Below are 26,734 nucleotides of genomic sequence, written 5' to 3'. Positions count from 1 at the left end.
CATGGGGCTGAACAGCACTCCCCAAGCATCTCGCTCTGGAAACATGCATCCAGGTAGGACCTGGACCACCACAAAGCAGTGCCACTCACACCCTAATTCAGACAGTCACTCCAGAAGGATGCCATGTTTGATGGTACTGAAAGCCAATGAGAGGTCAAGGAAAATTAACAGAGTCACATTTTCCCTGTCTCCCTGTTGACACAGGTCACCATACAGGGCGACCAAAGCAGTTTTTATGCCGAAACCAGTCTGAAACCTGGACTAAAATGGATCTAGAAAATCCATTTTCTCCAAGCGTGCCTGGATCTCGTCACTGATTTTCGAGTAACCCTTTCCCTGCTGCACTCCTTCCATCATTACATTTTGGACTGCAAAGGAAAAGGCACTCAGGTGTTTGGTTATAATTTATCAATTACGTCTCCGGGGGGGGGGGCTGCAGAGAAATGCAGAGGTTGATCGACTGCTGCAGTCCTGCTCTCTCCCTGCTTTGCCTCTGTTCTCTCAGGTTCTTCTGTACCAAAGGCTAAAGAGCCAAAGCTTTCATAGCAGACCTTGGCATTTTATCTCCCCAGAAGCTGTAAATCTATGACAGCAGCAGGGTTCTCTCTGGACTTTCAAAGGGCTCCAAAATCAAATGCTTACTTCTATCACTATCTTGCATTATTAATCTTTGGGATTTTTATTTTTTTAAAAGATTTGACCAGGATGCATTCATCCTCTGTGTCCAGATATATTAGAAGGTGTTGCCTTAAAGGGAATCAGAGCATTTCTAAATGGAATTAACTACTGAGCTAGGTTCAAGGGGCTGGTATGGTGTACAAAGCCCTGTGAAGCTTGGAAGCAAGATGTCTAAAAGGTCGTCTCAGCCCTTATATTCCCAATCGATCTCTGCACTTTGCAGGAGAGGACCTCCTGCAGACACCATCTCATCAGGAAGACGAGTCCATACAATATAAGAATCAGGCCTTTCCTCTCATGGCTCCTACCCTTTGGAATTTCCTCCCGTTAAATGCTTATTTATTTATTTATTTGAATTTGCATACCGCCCTTCATCCGAAGATTACAGGGTGGTTCACAACATAAAAATACAAAATGAGAACTCAAAATTATTAGAAACACGCCATCTCTATTGTCAGTGCAGTGCCTTCCCTTTTCAAGCCCTTTAAATAAATAAACAACTAACTGACGTTTAGAAGACATCTGAAGGCAGCCCTGTTTAGAGAAGTTTTTAATGACTGATGTTTTAATGTATTTTTAATCTTTTGATGGAAGCCACCCAGAGTGGCTGGGGAAACCCAGCCAGATGGGTGGGGTATAAATAAATTATTATTATTATTATTATTATTATTATTATTATTATTATTATTACCATCATCATCATCATCATCATCATCATCACCATCATTATAGTGGATATCTTTGCCCCAGGCTGCATTTGTAGTGGAATTATTGTTGCTGTTGTTGTTTTATTATTATTTATTAAATTCTTATACCGCCCTATACCCACATGTCTCAGGGTACTCCACAACCTGAAAACACAATATAAAAACACAAAATGCACAGTAAAAATAAGAACAAGAACAAACCAATAATCTCCCCTCCCCAACACATTTTAAAAGGGCATTGGATGTCAGTCAACCCAAGGCCTGGTTAAAGAGGAACATTTCTGCCTGGCACCTAAAGGTGTATAATGAATGTGCCCGATAGGCACCTCCCACAAATGGGGAGCCACTGCAGAGAAGGCCCTGTTCTCGTGTTACCACCCTCCAGACCTGTAATGGAGGAGGCTCATAAAAAGGGCCTCAGAAGATGATCTCAGGATCAAGATAGATCCTATGGAAAGAGATGGTCCTTGAGATATTGCGGTATTTGATATGTGCAACTGTTTTTAAATGTTTGCATTGGGCTTTCCCTATGCATTTAATTGTTTTCACACTTTTCTTGCTTTATGACTGCAATGGTTCTATTTCATAGCTGCGTATTTTATTGTCACAACACACCCTGGGAACTTTTAGTCAAGGGTGGATAAGCAATAACACCTATAACAAACGGTCCCAAATATGAAGGTACGAACAAGCAGTAAATAAATTAGCATTTAAGGTATGGTATGCAATTTCTGCAAATAAGAATGCATTTGAACACGACGGAACAAAGATTTAATTTAAATAGGGAGCCAGAAAATATAAAAATGTAGTAGGAGAAGGAGAAAAAAGAACGTTTTTTAAAACTCTGTAAGATAATAGCAAAGGAAAAATTATAATCAAACTTCAGAGAGCCAATATAAAAAGAAATGGAATAAAGAACTCCATATGAATTACTGAAGTATGGAGATATCTTTGTACTACAGGGTCCCCTTCTCTCTGTCTCTGTCTCATCACATTCATAATGCACTTTTCCTCCAAGGAGGTCAAAGGGTCAGACATGGTTCATTTTCTCCCATATTATCCTCTGAAATGTAGGTTAGGCTAAGAGTTGGTGACTGGCCCAAGGTCACCCAGTGAGTCTGCTGTCTTAGCAGGAATTTGAACCCTGGTCTCTCAGGTCCTGGTCTGTCAGGGACTGGACTGAAAGGGAAGGCCAGGAATTGCCCCCTCCTCCTCCTTTGCTTCCCTCGGAGGAGGAGGAGTGGGTGGATCGGTCCCCCCTTCCCCAGTAGTTTCAAGAGCCTTATGTTTCCGATGCCTTATGAGGAACGGCTAAAGGAGCTGGGCATGTTTAGCCTGGAGAAGAGGAGGTTAAGGGGTGATATGATAGCCATGTTCAAATATATAAAAGGATGTCACATAGAGGAGGGAGAAAGGTTGTTTTCTGCTGCTCCAGAGAAGCGGACACGGAGCAATGGTTCCAAACTACAAGAAAAAAGATTCCACCTAAACATTAGGAGGAACTTCCTGACAGTGAGAGCTGTTCGACAGTGGAATTTGCTGCCAAGGAGTGTGGTGGAGTCTCCTTTAAGCAGAGGCTTGACAACCATATGTCAGGAGTGCTCTGATGGTGTTTCCTGCTTGGCAGGGGGTTGGACTCGATGGCCCTTGTGGTCTCTTCCAACTCTATGATTCTATGATTCTAAGAGGAGACAGGACTGAAGTGCAGCAGAAGGCAGAGCTGGCAAGTTATGAGGTGTTAGGAGAAGGAGAGGGAGAATTGCCAGCAGAGATGTCCTTGGAAAACATAGGAGAGCCGCCATCCCCACGTACTCGCCACTCACTTAGAATTCAAGAGCAAAGGGCTCAAAGACGTTTGACTCCTGAGGCTACCCATAGGGCCACAGGCTGTTGCTGGGGAAAGAAGGGGAGTAGCTCAGTGTGAGCAACGTCACTATGGCGTTAAGGGCTGGATTTTTTGTCTCGCATCACAATAGCTAAATAAAACCATAAGTCGGGTCCTCCATCATGGAGGGCATGTGTTTCGGTGAGATCACCAGAAACTGCCTCCCTGTTGTGGGGCGGGACCATTTGTATGGCCACAACACCCCATTGGTTGCCCCTCTGTTGCTGGGGCAGAAATTTGGTCAGTTGGGTTGGCTATTGGCTGCTGAGGGGCTACTTAAGCTGCTGTACGTCGCTGGAGAGTTTCACTTTCTTGCAACATGCAGCGGACCACCCGCTCTCCTCTCCCTATATTTAGGGTGGTTCTTACAGCCTTGCTATGCCTGCCTAGGGGTCATCTGTTTTGGAACAGGGGCCTGGTAGGAATTTTTCCATTTGGCTGATTGGCTGGTGCCACTTGGTTTTTGCCTACCGTGTAGCAAATCGTCACAACTTTGTAAGGTTGGCGGTTAGGCATTTGGTTCAATGTTTTGGGGAGGGGACGTGGTTGGCTGTGCCTGCCCCTCCATTGCTGCTGCTAGGGAATTCCGTTAAAGGAATCCAGGGGCTCGCCTTGCTTTTGTCTGAACCCTGTCAAGGGGCTAGGGCCACGCCAGAGCCCCTGGGAGTATCTGGGGTGAGCTGTGAGATAGAAGGCAGTGATCCATGAAGGGGATCAAGCATAGTACTGTCTACTTTTCCTGGCAGAGGCTCTCTCGGGCAGAGAAATTTCACATCTCTTGCTACTTGATTCTTCTTTAACTGGAAAAGCCAGGGATTGGACCATGGGCCTTCTGTTTGCAAAGAATGCACCCTACCTCTGAGCTATGGTCTCTTAGCTACTTTGACCACTGGTTGTCAACCAGTGCTCTGGGGCACCCTGGAGTTAGATTACTAGATTTTTTTCCAATAAATCTGGAGACACTTTTCAACTTCCTACTAAATAGATGGATTTTGTCAGGGGACTGATTTGTAAATCCGGCCAAAATATTGGGAAATATTAGAAAAAGACGGAGACAATTGGAAATTGCGGAGTTTGGAGAAAATGAAGGATAAAGTGCGAGACTGGTTACATTACGCTCAGATTAAAGAAGTTTTTAAAAATGATAAAAAGGTAGGGTTCCAGGTGGAGAAATCGAAGTTGGAAACAGAATTGTTAGAACCAAAGACTAAGGTATTATCAAGAATGTATAACCTGCTGCTAAAATGGAATACACAAGACGAAATGGTTAAATCGGTTATGATAAAGTGGGCTCAGGACATTGGGCATAATATTATGTTTGAGGACTGGGAAAGGTTGTGGACCACTGGGCTGAACTTCACAGCATGTAATGCTCTGAAGGAAAATGTAATGAAAATGATATATAGATGGTACATGACCCCAGTTAAACTTGCCAAAATATACCATTTGTCTGATAATAAATGTTGGAAATGTAAAGAACATGAAGGAACATTCTTTCACCTCTGGTGGACCTGCCCTAAAGTGAAGGCCTTCTGGGAAATGATATATAATGAGCTGAAGAAGGTATTTAGGTATACCTTTACTAAGAAACCAGAGGCCTTCCTTCTGGGTATTGTCGGCCAGAAGGTGTTAAAGAAGGACCGAACATTTTTTATGTATGCAACAACGGCAGCAAGGATACTCATCGCTAAGAATTGGAAAACTCAAGATCTACCCACACTGGAAGAGTGGCAGATGCAGCTGATGGACTATATGCAACTGGCCGAGATGACTGGCAGGATCCGAGACCTGGGAGAAGAGAGGGTTGAGGAGGACTGGGGGAAATTTAAGACTTATTTACAGAAATACTGTAATTTGGTTGAATGCTAAGAAGGATGCTAGATCATAAATAACTGCCTACCATTGAATTAGATTTGATCTTGATGATAAGTGAGAAATAAGGAAAATATAATTTTTTTTGGGGGGGGGGAGAATTGTTAGACTTTATCTAAATGAGCGGTGATAAATATTGTAAACAAGTGGGTAATTTGCTTGGAAAAAATTTTCTGCAACGATGTAAGTGGGTGCGGGAGATGTGAGGGAGTCCAAAGAAGAGACGAAACTATGTTATGATATAAGTAATTTTTATTTATGCATTTGTATTCAAAAATCTTAATAAATATGAAATTAAAAAAAAAAAAAAGATTTGTAAATCCGGGGACTATCTCCGGGAAACGGGGACATCTAGTAACCTTACCCTGGAGAGACTTGAGAAACATTCAGAGGAGCCTTGGGGGGCTGTCCTTACATTAACTTGAAGCCCACATCTTCCTGCATTATATTTCCCTCTTTCTCTCTGAGGAACAATCAGGGGAGCCAGCGAGGACAGGGCAGGGCAGGGTGGGGGCAGAATGCGGGCACCCTCACTTATGCACGCATCCTGTAATGGAATCCCAGAGTAAGTGGCTCCCACAGGGGAGCCACAGGGGAGCTGAGGACTCAAAAAGATTGAAAACCACTGACTTAGACAGTCTGACAAGGACTGGTCTGTTAATCAAGTTCATGCACTGAGTGTTTACATGATGTATTGGCAATCTTAAATGCTATTCACATATTATTTCAGAATATCGACCTTCATTAGAGAGAAGCATTTCCATCATTTTCTTGGAGTATTCTTCAGACATGCATGTCATAAGGCCTTCCTTTCCTAAGTATTCTTCTCCATTACCAAGAAATCCCCAGTGTCTTGTAAGTGGGCTATTTTTCTCTAGACTGTGTCTGTTTATTTATTTCTTTAAAAGAGGGAGACAGGAAAAACTAGCTTCACTGGCTTAAGATGCTTTTAATGCACCCTGTTCAGTTTTCAAAATGCACCTGAGGTTCATGAAAAGTGGCTGATCAAGAGTCTTAATGCCAGTCTCTAGTTTACGGAAACAAATGGTCTTTTTACAGGTTTGCTATCCATCCTCTCCTGCCTTCTCCTGAAGCACATGTTCTGTGGTGTGAGTCAGTTTGTGAGGTGAGGAAGGTTGGTGTAAGCAAGATATCTGCAGGCTTAAACTGTCTCAGAGGCCACCATTGCTCATCTCCCGATATGCGAGTTGGGTTAATGGAGTATCCCTGGTATCGCTTACATTTTCTGAAGTTGAACGGAAGGACAGGGGAGAGAATGGAAATCACAGCGGAACTATATTTCAGCTTGCCACCCTGCTCCATCTTGTTGTTCCTCTCCTGGCTCTCATCTCAGCATTTAAATCACACATCAATAAGCACCAATTTAAGGATGATTCGTATTATCAATATGAGGTGTGCCATGCTGTGTGGAGCTAGTCAGTGTTGCAGTAGAATGGCGAAAATGCAGGGAGGAAATGCAGGCATGCTCAGAGGTAGAGAATGGATACTGGCATGCTTAGATCACTACTGCTACTGGGTTTTGGTCCAGGACATGCCAATGATAAAGGAAAGAAAACAGCATGGGACGTGAGCTGCCTGGACACACTTTTCAGAAGAGCTCTGTACCTACCCTTCTACAGAAAATTCCTGAATGAATTAATCCCCCCCCCCCAAAACCCAGTATGGCCAATCAAAGTGTCTCAAAATAGTGAACAAGCTTTCGAATGCTGTTAATCAAGCTGGAAGAACATGAAAGCTTACATATTATTTTGTGACATAGTGAGTAATGCTTGACTGTTATGGAAATTGCCTTATGGACCATGAATGCATGGTTCTGCTCTTATTTCCCAAACCAGGAAATATTTGCTTGTTGTACTCAGACCAAATCAAGATGACTTATCTTATTTCATTCCAGCGAGCTATCTGGTTGTGATGAGAGGTCTATCAACGACAGTGGTGTAACGTGGGTTGCTGGCACCCGGGGCTGTGCGGAAGCTGCGAGGGTGGAAAATGGCCGGAGTGTGGATGTGTGTTCAACTGCCTAACGACATCCGCATCACCCAGGAGATCACAGCCACAGAGATAAGAGAAGGAGAGTCATTTCGTGTTCCGGAAAGGTCACTTCCTGGTTCGTGTGGAGAAGCCGTTTTCAACAGAGTCCAGTGACAGAAGCACACGGCTGTATTGAGGCAACATTGGATGTTGAAATTTTGTGCTGGGGCAACTGCCTCTGTGTCCTCCCCCCCATGTTAATGATCAGCGATGGCAGGTAGCTATAGGTTTATGACTGCTGAAGCATTATATTCTATAACTCTTACCTGATGTGGGCAGCTCAGTATTCAACATGTACGAAAACCACATGGTTTTCCTCCTGCGAATGTTGAAACATAACATCAAAACTTTCTGAGGGATGCACCATCTCAGAGATGGAGCCAGATACAATGTCTTCCCTTGCAATTTGTAAAATACTTGCAGGATCAAATCTATGATTTGTCGTTTAGCTTACATACGTTACAGTTAATTGCCCCCCTGGTATGGTAAGTTCCCAAGGAACTTCACTAGTGGACATGAGAACAATAAAAAAACCCTGCTGGTTCAGACCAAAGGCCCATCTAGTCCAACAACCAGTGCTCACAGGCAGGGGAGGACTTTGGTAATATGGCACCCTGAGCAAGAACAAAATTCCCCACCCCCATAATTATAATAATATGGCTTAATCCTCAGAGCTACATGCATGGCTTCGAGCAGAGCAAAATGGGAACACACAGCAAACAGGAAGACTACCGTACTTATATTGCATTTCGCATTGTCTTTTGGAGAAAAGGGCACTGCACTGCTTTTTATTCATGAAACCCCGTGCATGTATAAAATATACCGAGGTGACCAAAAACGCTTCCCAAAGTGGAAACAGAAGACCACAGCCCTCTTTGAGAACAGAAACTTGATTAACATTTCAAACTGCCTGCGGTACAATGCCCACGAAACACAATGATACCTAATAAATAAAACAGTGAGTTTCTGACGAGAAAAGCAATTCTGTAATAAGTGAAGGATATGCTTATTTGTGGAACGAGGGGAAAGCTGAATAGCAGAAAATCAGAGCAGAGATTGGAAATGCTTCACAAAGGCATTATGCATACAGGCTGAGTTAACGAAAGCTGGGTGCACTGCACAATCCAAGAGGCGAGTCCTGAGATTCATTGCAGAAGAAGATGCTACGCCACATCCCTAAATACATTCCTGCTCACATGTAAACATGTGTTGCATGTGGGATCTGAGTAATATTGATTGAGAAAGTCTTTTTTGGGAATACAAAAAAAAGAGACTGGTAGAAACTTGATTCCCTTGGGGAAATTATCCCACTGGCCAAGGACGAACATGCCTAGATGGCAGTTTCAAACATCTGCCATAGCTTAGTGCTGCTGTGGTATGGAATTAAGACCATGTGAAAGTATGTCTTAAGATGGGGTGAGGAATCTCAGCCCAGGAGCAAATGTGGCTCTCCAGAGATCTCTATCTGGCCCTTGGGCCTTTTGTTGAGCCCTGCCCTCCTGTGGAACGCCCTCCCTTCAGATGTCAAGGAGATAAAGAACTACACAACTTTTAGGAGACATCTGAAGGCAGATCTGTATTGGGAAGTTTCTTTTTTTTTTATAATAATTTTTATTAATTTCCACACATATAATAAAGAACAATGTAAAACAGTATCACATCATACTCATCGGTTCTTACCCTTCTTTCTTTGACTTCCCCATACCTCCCCATCCCTGCATCCTTGTTTAATAATTCTTTAGCAACCCTTGAGTCCATTATCTTAGTTCCCTTTCATAAAAATTTCTTAAGTTTTTTTGTTTACTGCTGCAATTCTTTACTTCTTACCCCCTGACATCCTAACATTCCTCAATTTTGCAATTATTTTTAAGATATATTTTGAAGTTCTTCCAGTCCTCTTCCACTGTCTCTTTCCCCTGGTCCCGGATTCTGCCCGTCATCTCGGCGAGTCCCATAAAGTCAATCACCTTTGTTTGCCATTCTTCCAGAGTAGGTAGTTCTTGCGTCTTCCAATACTTTGCCAGTAGAATTCTTGCTGCTGTAGTGGCATACATAAAGAAAGTCCTATCCTTCCTTGACACCACTTGGCCCACCATGCCCAAGAGGAAAGCCTCTGGTTTCTTAGGAAAAGTCCACTTAAGGACCTTCTTAATTTCATTATAGATCATTTCCCAGAAAGCTTTAACCTTTGGGCAGGTCCACCAAAGGTGGTAGAAAGTGCCTTCAGTCTCATTACATTTCCAACACTTATTATTAGGCAAATGATAAATTTTTGCAAGCTTGACTGGGGTCATGTACCATCGGTAGATCATTTTCATAATATTTTCTCTTAATGCATTACATGCAGTAAATTTAATACCGGTGGTCCATAACTGTTCCCAGTCAGCAAACATAATATCATGACCGATATCTTGTGCCCATTTAATCATAGCTGATTTCACCGTTTCATCCTGTGTATTCCATTTTAGCAGCAAGTTATACATTTTTGATAAGTTCTTAGTATTGGATTCCAACAGTTCTGTTTCTAATTTTGACTTCTCTTTCTGAAATCCTATTTTCCTGTCCTGTTTAAACGTCTCATTTATCTGATGGTAATGCAACCAATCTCGAACCTTAGGCTTTAGTTTCTCATAACTCTGAAGTTTCACCCTTTCGCCATCATATTCTAAAATCTCATGATATTTTGGCCATTTAGAATCCATATTAAGCTTTTTTACTTCCCTAGCTTCCATTGGTGACACCCACCTAGGGGTTTTACTTTCCAGCAAATCTTTGTATCTAATCCAAACGTTATACAATGCTTTCCTTACAATATGGTTTTTAAAACTTTTATACACCTTTACCTTGTCGTATCATAAGTATGCATGCCAACCAAAACTATTGTCATACCCTTCCAGGTCCAAAATGTCAGTGTTCTCAAGAAGTAGCCAGTGTTTCAACCAGCAGAAAGCTGCTGATTCATAATAAAGTCTTAAGTCCGGCAGGGCAAACCCCCCTCTATCCTTTGCATCAGTTAAAATCTTAAATTTAATTCTGGGCTTTTTGCCCTGCCAGACAAATTTTGATATATCTTTCTGCCACTTCTTGAAACATTCCATCTTGTCCACTATCTGCAGCGTCTGGAATAAAAACAACATTCCAGGCAATACATTCATCTTAATGGTAGCGATTCGGCCTAACAAGGAAAGTTTCAACCTTGACCATATTTCCAAATCCTTTTTAACTTCTGACCAACATTTTTCATAATTGTCCTTAAATAAGTTCACGTTCTTGGATGTTAAGTTTACCCCCAGGTATTTTACCCTTTTTGTTATTTCCAAGCCTGTTTCATTCTGAAAACTCTCTCTTTCTTCCATTGTTAAATTTTTTTGCAACACTTTCATTTTTTGTCTATTCAATTTAAAACCTGCTACTCGACCAAATATATCAATTAATTCTAATACTCTTTTGGTACTGGTGTCTGGCTGTTGCAAAGTCAATACTAGATCATCTGCGAATGCTCTTAATTTATAATGTCTAACTCCGACCTGAACTCCTTTAACCAACTGGTCCTTTCTGATCATGTTTAACAATACCTCCAGGACTGATATAAAAAGCAAAGGGGATATTGGGCAACCCTGTCGTGTACCTTTTTCTATAGGTATTTCTTCTGTTACCACATTATTTACAATTAATTTGGCCTTTTGTTGAGAATATATTGCACCTATACCGTTTTCAAAACCTTGGCCTACCCCCATCCCTTGGAGATTCTTTTTCATAAAAGTCCAACAAATATTGTCAAAGGCTTTCTCTGCATCCACAAAAATCAAAACTGCTTTCCTATTAATGTCAACGTCCAACAGCTCCAAAATATCTATAATGTTTCTCACATTGTCTGACATATGTCTACCTGGGAGAAAGCCTGTTTGGTCCTTATGAATCTCTTCTGCTAAAACTCTTTTCAATCTTTTTGCCAAAATGTCTGCAAAAATTTTGTAATCCACATTGAGTAAGGATATAGGGCGGTAGTTTTTAACCTGGTTCTTCTCAGTCTCTGTTTTCGGTATAAGTGAGATGAAAGCCTCTTTCCACGATTCAGGTGCCTTTTTCCCCTTCAAAATTTCATTGCAAACTTCCTTCAATGGTTGTGTCAACCATTCTTTCAACATTTTGTAGTATTTGGCCGTCAGGCCATCTGGTCCTGGTGATTTTCCCAATTTCATATTTTGAATGGCACCCTCTATTTCTTGTTCTGTTATTTCCTCATTTAAGATCCTTTTACTTTGTTCTGAGATTTTTGGTAAACCGTATTTTCTGATGAATTCTTCTATTTCTTGCTCGTTAATTGACCCTTGTGCATACAATTTCTTAAAGAAGCTTTGAAAACAATTGTTGATCTCATTGGGTTTATGGATAATTTTTCCATCCATTTCTAAACTTGTTACAGTATTCATTTTCTGCCTTTTTTTCAATTGCCATGACAGAAGTTTCCCACATTTATCCGCTGATTCAAAAGTTCTTTGTCTCATTTGCCTTATCTTCCATTCTATTTGTTGGTTCATAAGCTCCATGTACTGCATCTGATAGAACTTTATTTCTCTCAAGATCTCATGGGATTTTGGTTTAGACCTCAACTTCTTCTCTCCTTCTTTTATTTTTTCTAAAATTTTTTCCTTCTTCTCATTTTGTTGCTTCCTCTTAATAGAATTTTGTTGAATCAGGAAACCTCGCATCACGGCTTTGCTTGCGTCCCAAATTATTCTTTTTTCCACATCTGTTTTCCTGTTGATCTCAAAGTAATCTTTTAATGTTTTAAGGGCCTTCTTATGGATCTCTTCATCCTTAAATAGGGTGTCATTCATTCTCCATCTAAAGGATCCAGTTGTTGTTAGTTTCATCTCCATCTTCACCGCATTATGGTCGGAGCACGTTTTTGGGCATATTTCTACTTTTTTTGTTCTTGACGCCAGACTGCTAGAAATCCAAATTTGGTCTATTCTTGTCCATGTCATTTTTGCTTCAGAGAAGAAAGTTCCCTCTCTCTCTAGAGGGTTCTTTATTCTCCAAATATCAATCAAGTCCATTGTTTCAGTCATTTCGAAAAAGATCTTTGGTAGTCTCCCTTCTTTTGAAATCACTTGTCTCTGTGCTTTGTCCATGTTTGTTGAGACAACTCCATTCATGTCTCCCATCATTAGGATTTTATAATCTAAAAAGTCAACTAATGTCTCATGCAACTTCCTAAAGAATTCGGCCTTCCCTTCATTTGGGGCATAAATTCCCACAATTAATATCTTTTCTCCTTGAATTTGTATTTCAATTGCCAGGTATCTTCCTTGATCATCTTTAAATATCAATTTTGGAACCCACTTTTCCTTTGCATAGATCACCACACCTCTTTTCTTTACTTTGTCTGATGAGATAAATTCTTGACCAAGTCTCTTATTTATCAGTAATTTCCTATGTATCCTGGCAATATGGGTTTCTTGCAAACATATTATGTCTAATTGTTCTTTCTTCAAAATGTGAAAAACCTGTCTTCTTTTCCGAGGAAGGTTCAAACCGTTACAGTTCCAACTAAGGAGTTGCAGAGACATTTTGTATTTAGGTAGCTGTTCCTCCAACTGCTCCAAGCTTCTGCTCTTCCTCCGATGGTGGTAGTGAAAGTCCAAATGACAAATTTGCTATATCAGGTGGTTCCCTCTCCTCCACAGTTCCTTTCTGCAGATCCTCCAGGTACCTCTCCAAAAATTGTTCTTTGTCCTGAATTGTTTTTATTTTAATCTTCCTTCCTTTGAAGTTAAAGGACAATCCTTGTGGAAACTCCCATCTGAATGGTATAGTGTTTTTCTTCAGCAGGTCTGCTAGGCTTTTGTAATATGTTCTCACCTCTAAAATGTATTTAGGAATGTCCTTAAAAATCTGTATCTGACAATTTTGGATCACCAATGCCTTTTGATAATGCAGATTCAATATTCTATCTCTTTCTTCTTTTGATCTCAGTGTAATTAGACAGTCCCTTGGTTTTTTATCCTGCTTTCTACCCAGTCGAAAGGCTGATATTATCTCAAGTTCCTCGTCTTCCTCCCATTCCTCCTGCCAAAAAGTTATGATGTTCTCTGTAAGAAATTTCACAAGGTTGTCCCCTTCCCCTTCAGGCACCAATCTAAATTTTAAGTTCTTCTCTTTACGTTGAAGTTCCAGTAAGGAGAGGGCTGCATCATGCTCATTCACTTTTTTAATAATAGGCCCAAACTTTTCCCTTGTCTCTTCAGCCGTTGTTTTTGCACTTTCTGCAATCTTTCGTGTTTCTGAATTTTCCTGAATTAATCTATTTATAGAATCTGTGTTAGATTTAACACTAGCTGTATTCACATCCAACCTTGTTGTCAACTCTGTTAATTTTTTAGAATTCTCTGTCGATAGCTTTGTCAATGCTTCCAGGGATTGATTTATTTTAAGTAGTGCCTGAGTCATAGGATCCATAGAAGCTGGTGTTTTTTCCTGCACAGCTGCAGTTCCTGATATAGAGCCCCTTTTCTTCTGAGATTGTTTTGCTTTCTGCCTTGTTACTATCTCTTCTGTAGGGGCACTCATATCCTCAAGGTCGTTTTCACAGAGTTGATTCCCAAGTGGAAAATCCCACTGTTACTTTTCCAAGTGCAACAGTTTCACATAGAACCCTCTAGAGGGAGCATTCAATTGTATCCAAATGGCAAAGATAGAAAAAAAAACAAAGAGGCAAGGAAGTATAACAGTAGCCAGAAGTTTCCAATATCCAAATTGTAATGTCTCTATTTTCTATATGGCCAAAATGCAACAGGGTACATCTAAGGTCCGGTAACTTTGTTGCAAACAAGCCCCCACTTCTCAAAGTTTGACAGTCCACGTCCCGGTGTCTTATTTGGGCAGCCCGACCCCGGGGGATTTGGCAATGGAAGATCTTACTTTTCCATTAATTTTCCAGCAGGTTAACAACGTTCCAATCCCTTCCCCCCTTCTCCTGCCAATCTGGGGGGAGGTTTTAAGTCCGATGTCAGTTTGACAGCTTAAAAAAATTAGAAAGATTCCCTTTAAGTGCAGCTTGATTTTCGTTGCTTTATCTCTTCTGCAGTTCCGGGGAGGCAGACTTCCTTAATTTTTGCCTTTCCCGTTTTCAGCCAAATTTCTTTTTTAATGTCCCGTTACTTTTTCAATCTTACTCACGGGTGCTGTAGTCAAATTCCAATTGCAGGAAGGAATCGGCGCTCTCCGCTCATGGCGACGCGGCTTCACTCCGCTAGCTGGGTGACGACTCTCAGCACCGCGCTTACCCCGATGCCGCTCCGAAGCCTTTAAAAAGGCTCCTTCACAGTACCGGGGGGCGCAAAAGGTGCCCACCGAATCTCCTTTGTTCACAGGCTCCGCGCCTGTGATTTTAGGGGTCCCCCGCTTGCCGTAGCGGGTAAGACCCGAACTAACGGAGCAGTCCTGCCTCGGAGCTCGAGGCTCGGACCGCCATTAAGCGCTGGCGCCGACCGGAAGTCCCTGTATTGGGAAGTTTCTAACGTTTGATGTTTTATTATACATGCTGTAAGCCACCCAGAGTGGCTGGGGAAACCCAACCAGATGGGTAGGGTATAATAATAATAATAATAATAATAATAATAATAATAATTCCCCTTCCTATTCCATGTTAAGGATATTTCTTTAATGTGCAGTGGTACCTTGGGTTACAGACGCTTCAGGTTACAGACTCTGCTAACCCAGAAATAGTACCTCGGGTTAAGAACTTTGCTTCAGGATGAGAACAAAAATCACGCGACGGCAGCAGGAGGCCCCATTAGCTAAAGTGGTACCGCAGGTTAAGAACAGTTTCAGGTTAAGAACAGACCTCCAGAATTAAGTTCTTAACCCGAGGTACCACTGTACAGTGAAATGGAAAATAACTCTATACTGTGTATGTATACTGTGCAGTGCATCTGAAAATTTCCACTGAAGCTAAAGAGAGCCTAACAGGTTAATCATTAAGTGGGGCTATATATTTGTGACTTGTCACAAAGTGTTTACATCACATGAAAGTTTTTCTGTTACAGGCCTATGCATATGCTAATCTGTAGGCATCCAGTTTGGGCATGAGCTTTTTGTTTTCAAGCTACTGAAGAGAATGGACATGTTAATCTCCATTCTACAGCCTTGGGCTAATGGAGACTGGAATGGAGAAGAGGCAGAGCTTTGATTTTTCGCCCAGGGTGTAAGATATTTTGTAATCTAAGGTATTATACCTATGCCAGGATCAGTATAAGAAATTAAGCATCTATTTAAATGTAACTCTTATTGTTTGGAGTTAAAATTCTGTAAGTCAAGCTGTTGAACCATATCTTTGCACCAGAGAAATTTTAATTCAAGAGCCAGTTTTAATTCACCCAATTGCTTCCATATGTACAATATTCATAATCTCAATATGCCATGCCATGCCCCTCAACTTAAGTGGTTGCCTAGATGGAATGCACCCTTATTGCTTAATAATGCCTTTTACTTGCCTAGATGGTGAGAGACGTGTGTGTGTGTGTGTGTGAGTGTAGAAGCCTCTGAGTTATCCATGACTCAAGTGCTTCCTACCATGCAAAGACAAGAGTCATCTCTGGTGTCCGGCCCTCCAAAAGTTGTCAATAACCAAATGTAGCCCTTGGGATGAAAAAGGTTGCCCAGTGTTGCTACAGCCCATCGTTCTTCAACTGGTGGGTTAGGACCCGGTGATCCTGTCCTGATCTAAGGTGGATCACAATAGCAGCTCTACCGCCATGCAAATGGATGGCGCAGAAAATTAAGATATGGGTCGCCAAATGGATATTTGGCTTAAAAGATAGATCCCAGGTCTGAAATGCTTGAAGACAATTGCACTAGGCTGTTAAACGTTTCCGACTCAGATTTTAGTGTATTTTTCATCTTTGTTGGAAGCCGACCAGAGTGGCTGGGGAAACCCAGCCAGATGGGCGGGGTACAAATAATAAATTATTATTATTATTATTATTATTATTATTATTATTATTATTATTACTTCCTCATTGCCCTTAACAAGTTAGAGTCATCCCTCTTTGTCCTTTCGCTGGTTTTAAGTTGCCTTTGCTTTACCTTGACCTCCGCTCGCAACAGCCAAATTTGATACCAAGAGGCATTGCAAAATGGAACGAGGCCTTTATTTCCGTAAGGAGTTCTAATTTAGCAGATGCGCTTCAGACGCAGCATGTCATGCAAGCAAATGTTCTGAAATGACACCGAGTAATATCAGGGCACTATATTATAAACAGTATTGATCTGCGCAAAAAGCCACAAAGCAGGTTCTTTGCAGTCGCCTCAGGTGCATAAGGAAGCAGGGCCATTTATTTGGAGAACAAAAATATCTGCATCACTGCCAGACTTGGCAGGGTGGCGAGAGAATATCTTCTTAGCTATATCGATCAATGATTATACAATTACAGCTATATTCCATAGTAATGGACTGAGACACAGCCATGACATGAACACGAGTGCTGATATCAAGTCTGGTTTTGTAATGGCAGTTCAAGTAGCCTTGGTGGCTAAATGTTAATGGAAATAAGTGTGTCCTAATAACATAGAAATACAGGACTGATTCATACACAACCCCTGTTTACCAATAGGACGCCATCAAGGACACAACATAATGTGTGGTGCGAGGGATGAACTAATCTGTCGATTTCTATTAGCTTCTCCTTTTCCCTTCAGTTCACACCATTTCATGGAATCATAAAATTGGAAGGGACCCTGAGGGTCATCTAGCCCAACCCCTTGCAATGCAGGAATCTCAGCTCAAGCATCCATGACAGATGGCCAGCCAACCTCTGCTTAAAAACCTCCAAGGAGGGATAGTCCACAGCCTCCCAAGGGAGACCGTTCCAATGTCAAACAGCTCTTACTGTCAGAAAGTTTTTCCTCATGTTTAGCTGGAATTTCATTTCTTGTCATTTGAAGCCATTGGTTCGAATCTTACCCTCCAGACCAGGAGAAAACAAGCTTGCTCCATCTTCCACGTAACACCCCTTGAGATATTTGAATATAGCTATCATTTCTCCTCTCAGTTTCCTCTTTTCCAGGCTAAACATACCCAGCTCTCAGGGGCGGAGAAAAGGGGGTGTGGCTCGCCCCAGTGTCATCCTTGCGTGTGGGGGGTGACAAAATGGCACACTGCGGGGCGGCACTTACCTACAGCGTGCCTGAGCCACACGGCAGCGTGGGACTTGTGTCTGCCAGACGGACTCTGTAGGCAGCTTACCGCACGCCCCCCCCCCCCCGGGCGGATCGCCACGGTGCCCCCGTCATGGCTGTCAACTTACAGGTTTGAAAATAAGGGACCAGCAGCCTCGGAAATAAGGGATCAGCAGCCAAAATAAGGGATTTTCCCAGCAAAGGTATGTTCAACTTCTGAGCCCCTCCAAGCCAAAAGCAGAAAGCCCAGCCAGCAGCCAAACGAAGCCTCAAGTGGTGGTTCCCACAGCACAGCAACCTGGCAAAGGGGATGCAGCAAGGGAAACCACCATCATCTCTCCGCTGGGGAGCACTGAGCAAAGGCGAGTCCCCAGGCAACGCGGCCAATTTGATCGGCACAAGGCATGCAAGCTCCACAAGCTCCACCCCCCCCGTCGTTCTTAGGCTCATTGAATGAGCAACGCAGCCAAGCAACACAGTTGGAGCCTCCCTCCTCCCTGGCCGGCAGGGAGAGAGGGAGGGAGAAGAGCTGCTTCCTTTGAAACCCGGGAAATTTAAGGGACATCATCAATAAGGGACAGCAGCGGGACACAGCACTGGGATAAGGGAGTTTCCCGCCAAATAAGGGACGGTTGACAGCTATGGCCCCCATGCGCAGATCACCGCAGCACCCCCATGCAGTGCCCTCATGAGCGGATCGCAGTGGCGACCCTGTGGGCGGCTCGCCCTGCCCCCACCACTGCGAGCTTTCTCAACCGTTCCTCATAAGGCTTGGTTTCCAGATCTTTGATCATCTTGGTTACCCTCCTCTGCATGCAATCCAGTTTGTCAACATCCTTCTTAAACTGTGGTGCCCAGAACTGGGCACATCATTCTGTGATCCCCCCCCCCCCGCATAAGTCCTCACAAGACCTTCTATCCTCATTTGAGATCACATTCACACCATACATTCAAAGGACAATGGTACCACTTTGAACAGGCATGGCTTGCCCCAAAGAATTATGGGAGTTGTAGTTTGTTAGGACACCCCTCTCTTCCCCTCACAGAGCTACAGTTCCCTGAGTGGTTTAACAATCAAATCCTCTTCACAAAAATTCTAGGAATTGTAGCTCTGGGAGTGAAGTAAGGGGTTCTCCAAATAATTATCAGGTTCCTTAAACTACAGCTCCCATAATTATTTGGGGGACTGCTTAAAGTGGTGTAATAGTGGTTTAAATGAACACTGGAAATGTTCCATAAGATTCAGCTTTACAGGTGAACGTTGCAATTTTCGTTTATTCACTGGAGTTTGGGCAACACATTACAGATGTGTTTCTATGCACTACTGCTACTATTGTAGTAAGATCTGATTACTGTCTTTTCCATATACTGAGGCCTCTTATGCATAACTGTCACTATTCACTGTACTGCTTGTTCCATATAATATTTACTATTTCTTCCAGTGCTCACAGATCCCATTGACACTGTCTGTGGCTTTTGTTTATTCGGGGAAGCTTCTCCTTTGTGTTTATGCGAGAGCTTGGAAATTAATGCAAGCCCAATCTCTTATTTTGACATCTCCCTTTCCCCTCTCCCTCTTTCTCCCTCCTTGCATAAACATCTGTATCCTCTATCTGTGCAACGTGATACATTGAGGTCCGCGCAGACTTCTTCGTCCCCTGATAGCTTCCATTTGATATCACCATTTACTGCTCCTGTTAGATTTCTCTCCCTACCCCCACTTTTTTTTTAAAAAAAAAAATATCGGAATGGCCTGCTAGAATATTTATAAGTCTAAAATTGAGAAATATAATGGGGGCCTCAGCAGAATACGAAATATAACATGCTGTTTTCATCAATAGCAGACTGCAATAATTAAGTAGGCAAGTCACATTGCTTGACTGTCTTCAGGCTAAAGGAAAAGGTAAACAGGAATGCACCGGAGGGCTTGTGGCAAAGCCAGATGCTCACAAGGTGCCTTGTTTCTCATCCTAAGTGGACCGCCTCTCCTGGTATGTCCCACGGAGGACCTTAAGGTCTGTAAATAATAACACCCTGAAGATTCCAGGCCCCAGGGAGATTAGACTGGCCTCGACCAGAGACAGGGCCTTTTCGGTCGTGGCCCCGGCCTGGTGGAATGCTCTCTCACAAGAGACCAGCTCCCTGCGAGATTTGACATCCCTCCCCAGGGCATGCAAGATGGAGCTGTTCCGCCATGTCTTTGGTCAGGGTTCAGTCTGACTCATTTTCTCTTTGTATAGCCCACTCACAGGTCCTTACGATATCAGTAGAAACAGTTGGTCCTGGCGAGTATTAACCGCTTTCAATTTTAACCTGAGGATTGTCATTTGTCCAGTTTTAACTTTAACCTCCATAGCCGCGTGTCACCTCTCCAGCCGGGAGAGCGCGCGCGGGGCTAAAGAAGCCATAGCCCTGTGACCCTCTCCCAGCTGGAGAGGTGACGCGCGGCTATGGCAGGAGCCTCTATAGCCGCACATCACCTCTCCAGCCAGGAGAGCACGCGCGAGGCTAAAGAAGCCATAGCCCTGCGACCCTCTCCCAGCTGGAGAGGTGACGCGCGGCTATGGCAGGATCCTCTTTAGCCGTGCCCCACCTCTCCAGTTGGGAGAGCGCGTGAGGGGCTAAAGAAGCCATAGCCCCGCGACCCTCTCCCAGCTGGAGAGGTGATGTGCGACTATGGCAGCAGCCTCTCCGCTGTGCCTTTCCGCGCTCCCTGACCTGCTCTTTGGGGCTGGTGGTGGGCTTCCCCCGCCAGCCCCAAAGAGCAGGTCGAAAGGAACCTGAAGCCTGGAGAGTGAGAGGGGTTGGTGCACACCGACCCCTCTCACTCTCCAGGCTTCCAAGGTAGCCGCCTGAATGGCACCTTGTTTTAGAGCGGGAAAACAAGAGGGGGAAAATTCTCCCCCTCTCTGCGCAGCGCCTCCTGCCGCTTCGCTGAAGGGGCGCTGGGCAGAGAGGGGGAGATTTTTTTTTCTTGTTCTCCCCCCTCTAAAACAAGGTGCGTCCTATTGTCTGGTGCGTCCTATGGTGCAAAAAATACGGTAAATTTACCTTTAAATGCAAATTGAATGGATTTTATCCCTTCCCCAGCTGGTTCATATGTTCATGCTGGACCTGTAGGCAACCTTCCTTCCTAGGTGAGATGGCCACATTTCTGGGTGGGTTTTCCTCCCCTCTCACCATTGGTAGAGAAGGATATGAGGTTAAGGAAATGGAAATGCAGTTACTCATTACCTAAACTGGAGAAGCTTGTATAAACAAGAATGCTTTTAGCGGGTGCCAGAATGAATACACTCCTTGATCTCAAGACACAGGAAGTTCCAAAGTCCAGATATTGCCACACTAAAAGATCTGAGTTCTTACAAATGTTAATGAAATCTTGCTGTATTTATTGTACTGAGATGTTCCTTTACACACATTATATTTGATATTACGCTGTTGTTTGTTCTTGTGATGGTAGGCATATTCCGTTTTTCTTTGGCATAGGCAGCTGTGAGTATGGTTATTTTGGGGGGAAGATGGCACGCATATAAGATGACGGTGATTCTTTGCAGGAAGCCTTTGTCAGCAGCTCAGGCTACACTCGAGTAGGACCCTGGTAGAGACACATACCCGACTGGCATGTTCTCTCCCTCCTGGTCGTTTGTTCGGGAGCTTCAAAAGCTTTCTTCTGCCCGAACATCATAGCGACCGATGCCAACCGACACCGGCACACTTAGGGATCTGCAGAGTCTGCGCAGTTCATGTGACACACCTCAGCAACTCAGCATTTTGGCTAATCTACTTTATTTACATAAACACACAGAGAGCACTGCAACATGGCTCTCTCCCTCTCTCTAGCATCAGACAGGAAAGAGAAAGAACAAAGGACAATAGTCCCACTTCACGGAACACAGTAACACAAACATCCTGTCTTCGTCACTTCCTACTCTGTGGAGTCAAAACATATACAGTCATGTGAAAGACAACAATCCCATGACTGCAGTCGTGGAGCAGGAATTCTAACAGCCTTGACTGTTTAAAGTGGTATCACGCTGTTTTAAATGTATAGTGCATATGGGGCCCAGCAACTTGTGTGGGTCTACTCTGAGTAGGACCAACTACAGCCCTGAGACAGTCACATCCTCAACTTTGCAAAGTGCTTAATGCACAAGAGGCTGCCTTTCCTAAAGTGAGAGGGGGAAAGGTTTCAGAATTATACAAGAAAGTTTGCTAGAACTGTTACAAGCTTTTCTCCCCCAGCCAGGTGCCTGAAAAAGCCTCCTGCTGCTGTACTCACATATAAGGGGGAAATCAGAAATAAAACTTCTAAGGTCAGCCTAGGTGGCCAACTGTGGTGTGAACAGCAGTCTTGCTATCCCTCTGAGATTCTGTTTTCATCCTTTGCCATCATTATGTGCACCAGAAAAAGAAAGAGAGAGAAAGAAATATTCCAGCCGCAGCAATTGTGAGTATACTGGGTGCTTTAAAAGAGCAATGGGGTAGGAGATCACTTTAACTTACCTCTTTATTACATCCTTAAGCAAACAACCCTATTCTGTTTGCCATCGTTTACAATTTCAGCAGAAACAAACCCTTACTGCTTATCGCAAGCAAACAAACATGCTTCATTATTGCTGCCTGGGTTGAGAACAGAACCAAAATGGCAAAGGCTCAGCCAGTCCAAGGGACCAGACTGGCAAAACAGTGATCATCCTGAGTCACCAGGAATCCTGAGTGGGCAGACTTTCAGAGTCCTACTGCACTTTCCAGGCTTTATTTAGCTGCAAGCGTTCCTATTGCCGAAACAAGCCAGTCTCCTCCAACCTGGTGCCCTTCAGACATTTTGGGTTATAACTCCCAACACCCCTGACCATCGGTTATATAGCTGAGGCTGATGGGAGTTGTAGTTTTAAACATCTGGCAGGTGCCAGACTGACAAAGGCTGCCTTAGACCATCATCTACGGTTCTATTAATTATACCCACTTGAGGTTCTTTACTACTCTGTGTTTTCGTTACCTACAGAGTTTTTTTTTTTCTTCAAATTGTTTTGATGGATGGATTTTGAATGCAGTTTTAATTGGGTCTTTATTGAATTTTAATTTGATTATTTTATTGTTGTGAGCTGCTTTGGGAACCAGCTGCCAGAAAAGCAGAGTGGGAGAAAAATTGAATAAATAAATAGTTTGAAGAGCACCAACAGCTCCCACTGATTGATTAAAAAAATATCCCAGAAATTCGCCTTTTCTTAAAGGAATCTCTAGTTCTTCAAAGGTAGACTATCATGTCACAATTTTTTTAAAAGCCTTTCCCCCCCCCCCCACCTTAGATCTTTGGGATCAAGGTAAGAAAATGAACTCACTGTAGCTCCATCTTGGGTGCAGGCTAGTTTATCTTGTTTTGTTTCCCAAGGACATGGCGTGTACAAGTGGGACCCTATAATCTCATGCCACTCCATCTGTAAATTAAATAAAGTCATACCAAATATTGCAAAGAATCGGTCTTGTCTACTTTGTCGTCTGGGAGCTTTCAATTTGTGGATGATATTCTTTCGATGGGCAGTTTGTCAGACATTTGCAGACCCTCCAAGTGACTCTATTTTCCAGGGACAGTCCTGGATTTACGTGAGCTGTCCCGGTTTCTCATTTGATCCTGGAATATCCCCCTTTTCCTTAAGATGTCCCTATTTTTGTCAGAGAAATATTGGAGGGTATAGAGTTATGTCACCCCCAAGCCAAGGAGATAAGTAACTTTACAACCTTTAGGGAACATGTGAAGGCAGCTCTGTACAGTGGCAACTTGGTACTCGAATGGCTTGGCTCCCGAACAAATTGGCTACTGAATGCCACAAACCCAGAAGTGAGTATTCTGATTTGCAACCGTTTTTTGGAAACCAAACATCTGACGCAGCTTCCACAGCTTCCGAATGAGTGCAGGAAGCTCCTGCAGCCAATTGGAAGCTGCACCTTGGTTTTCATACAGTTTCAGGAGTCGAATGGACTCCCGGAATGGATTAAGTTCGAGAACCAAGGTACAACTGTATAGGGAAGTGGAGTTTTTATGTTTCATGTTTTATTATGTTTTTATACATATTGGAAGCCACCCAGAGTGGCTGGGGCAACCCAGTCAGATGGGTGGGGTAAAAATAATAAAATTATGCTTATTATTTTTATGGAATAAAGGTAAAGGGACCCCTGACCATTAGGTCCAGTTGTGGCCGACTCTGGGGTGGCGGCGCTCATCTCGCTTTATTGGCCGAGGGAGCCGGCGTACAGCTTCCGGGTCATGTGCCCAGCATGACTGATGAACCCGTCACTGTCACTGGTGAACCCGAGCAGCACATGGAAACATTGTTTACCTTCCCACCAGAGCTGTACCTATTTATCTACTTGTACTTTGATGTGATTTTGAACTGCTAGGTTAGCAGGAGCAGGGACCGAGCAATGGGAGCTCACCCCCTCGCAGGGATTCAAACCACCAACCTTCTGATAAGCAAGCCCTAGGCTCTGTGGTTTAACCCACAGCACCACCCGCATCCCTTTTTTTATGGGATAGGATGTCCCTATTTTGATCAGGAAAATGTTTGGGTGTGTGTGTTATGCATTTGTTTTGATCCTGCAGTGGTCCCAGTGTCCATTTTCAAACACCCATCCCCCTTAGTTTCATCCTGCATCTATCAAGAGAGAATATTGCATCCATTATCTTTGGGTCCATATTTTCTTTCTATTTCTTTACTCTCAGATGTGGTGGAGATATAGATAAAATTTAAGCTGTGTTTTCCTGCTAAGAAGCCTCTTATCTTCAGCACTGGGTCTTATAGCAAATAATAATGGCACTTCCTTACTCAACAACGAGTCACTAATTTACCCTTGCACATCCTACATATTTGGCCACTATTTGTTATGGTTTGTGTGTGCGTCTGCTGCTACCAGTTGTATTCGGCTCGGCTTTGAATCCTCCCCTCCCTTTTTTATTTATAGTTCTCTTCCTTTGACACCCCACTTCCGACTTCTGCTCAAGCCCACAGAGCTGTCAAGAATTTCACCATTGTGATTGGGGAATACTGCCTCTGAAAGCCGGCGAGGGGGGGGGGAGGAATCTTCGCTGGGCTCTGATCAAAGCGAATCATTTATAAGAAAGATGCAGCAGGAACCTTGGGGAGATGTTTCCTTCCCCCCAACCAGTGGGACCCTCTCAGATGGAAAACACAAAGTAGCACATTTCACACTCACCCACTCCTTTCTCTCTAACTACAAGATTAAGGGATGTAATGCATAACATTTTGCTTTCTCTCCCCTTTTCTGCCACTTCTGAGCATCTATTTTGAACTACTTATTCGTTGCCGCTGTAAAAGAAGAAGACCTCATGCAGAATGCCAGCAGAACGGGGTAGAGAAAAGAAAAGAACAGACAGACTCTGAAATCTAAGAATTAAAACATACCTCCTTCCATAGCATATAAAGTGTGTTGGGTTTGCTTTTTTTAAGAAAAAAAGGAGAAGCCTAAAATAAAGCGATAAAGAGCAGCAAATATTTCACAGAGCTGGGAGAGACGCAACTGAGGTAGGGTCCAGAGGTGACCATCTTACGGTTCTAATGAGAACAGCTGAGGATTTATCGTCCCGTTCCCCATTCTCAGTTCTGTCACTTACAACAAGAATGCATTTAGATGGTGCCACTTCTTGTTATTGTTCCTGTCGCGTCAATGAAACGAGGGGACATTTCTCTTTCTGTTCCGGGCGAGGTGCAAGCAGACCGACCTCAGCCGCCTGATTTACTATTGGCTCTTTGCTTCCAGAGATGGATGCAGCTGTCAGGTTTGGTTTCTTCCCGTTTCTGATTTTTCTCCCATTGTAAATTCAGGTCTCCATTATTATTTTTTTCCACATCAGTTTGCAATTTTTACCCCCCCCCCCAAAAAAAAAGCCCTCATGAAAATTCAGCATCTTCGTATGCATTTTTCTTAATATACATAATTCTGTATGCAGCTTTTCAAGCTCAGTATACATATTTGGTTTGCAGCTTTTGCAAGCATTCCCCTTTTGCATGCCGTTTTCACTAATAGATGCATCTTTTTTGTCGAAGAACTGCACTGCAGAATTGCGAGACGGGTGAATTTTGGAGGATAGTTGCATTTTGGTCCACGTGTTGTTCAGAGGACTGCAAATTTAGGCATCTCCATAAACAGAACTGGGACGCGGATGGCGCTGTGGGTTAAACCACAGAGCCTAGGACTTGCTGATCAGAAGGTCAGCTGTTCGATGGGGTAAGCTCCCATTGTTTGGTCCCAGCTGCTGCCAACCTAGCAGTCCAAAAGCATGTCAAAGTGCAAGTAGATAAATAGGTACCGCTCCGGTGGGAAGGTAAACGGCATTTCCGTGAGCTGCTCTGGTTCACCAGAAGCGGCTTAGTCATGCTTGCCACATGACCCGGAAGCTGTATGCCAGCTCCCTCGGCCAATAAAGCGAGATGAGCGCCTCAACCCCAGAGTCGGCCATGACTGGACCTAATGGTCAGCAGCCCCATTACCTTTACCTTTATAAATAGAACCAAGCTGGAGAGAGAGCCTTGTTTTGCTCTGTGCTGAACCCAAAGCTATGGCTTGGATATCTCCCTGGGAACCTTTTCGGGAGGCAAGATCTGGGGAGTATTAATGCTGTGAGCCCCTCCAACCAGCGGTGCAAGCTTCTCAGGATAATTGAGGGGCCCCATACAATGTCCGGACATCACACACACACAATTTTGCAAGGAGCCAAGGGGTGGATCTGAGTGCCCTCTGAATATTGAGGGGGCCTGCCCCCCCCAAAAAAAATATTTGGCAGGGAAGTGTTTTGGCCCCTATGCTCAGGTTGTATATATGTGTTACTAAAACCATATAACCATAAGGGACGCAGGTGGCGCTGTGGGTTAAAGCCTCAGCGCCTAGGGCTTGCCGATCGAAAGGTCGGCGGTTCGAATCCCTGCGGCGGGGTGCGCTCCCGCTGCTCGGTCCCAGCGCCTGCCAACCTAGCAGTTCGAAAGCACCTCCGGGTGCAAGTAGATAAATAGGGACCGCTTACCAGCGGGAAGGTAAACGGCGTTTCCGTGTGCGGCTCTGGCTCTGGCTCTGGCCAGAGCAGCGATGTCACGCTGGCCACGTGACCCGGAAGTGTCTCCGGACAGCGCTGGCCCCTGGCCTCTTAAGTGAGATGGGCGCACAACCCCAGAATCTGTCAAGACTGGCCCGTACGGGCAGGGGTACCTTTACCTTTACCTTTAAAACCATATAACTTAAGACACCACTGTCTCAAGGCACCTTTTATCATATGTAGTGGCATGTAAGGTAGTAAAAGAATTTGGGGAAATGATATATACTGAATTGAAAAAAAAGTTTAAAA

The 26,734-nt window shown here is 43.6% G+C and overlaps 1 long non-coding RNA gene across 1 annotated transcript; it reads left to right on the top strand.

The window, feature by feature from the left end:
* Positions 1–2,009: 2,009 nt before the first annotated feature.
* Positions 2,010–7,351, top strand: LOC307213938. The gene is made up of 3 exons (XR_013837779.1): positions 2,010–2,100; positions 5,873–5,997; positions 7,058–7,351. It is a non-coding gene; the product is annotated as an uncharacterized lncRNA (long non-coding RNA).
* Positions 7,352–26,734: the final 19,383 nt, after the last annotated feature.

This window comes from Podarcis cretensis, assembly GCF_951804945.1.
Source record: "Podarcis cretensis genome assembly, chromosome: 4".
Lineage (NCBI taxonomy): Eukaryota > Metazoa > Chordata > Lepidosauria > Squamata > Lacertidae > Podarcis > Podarcis cretensis.
Note: the sequence above shows the minus strand (reverse complement) of the source record. Positions and strands in the feature narration are given on the sequence as shown.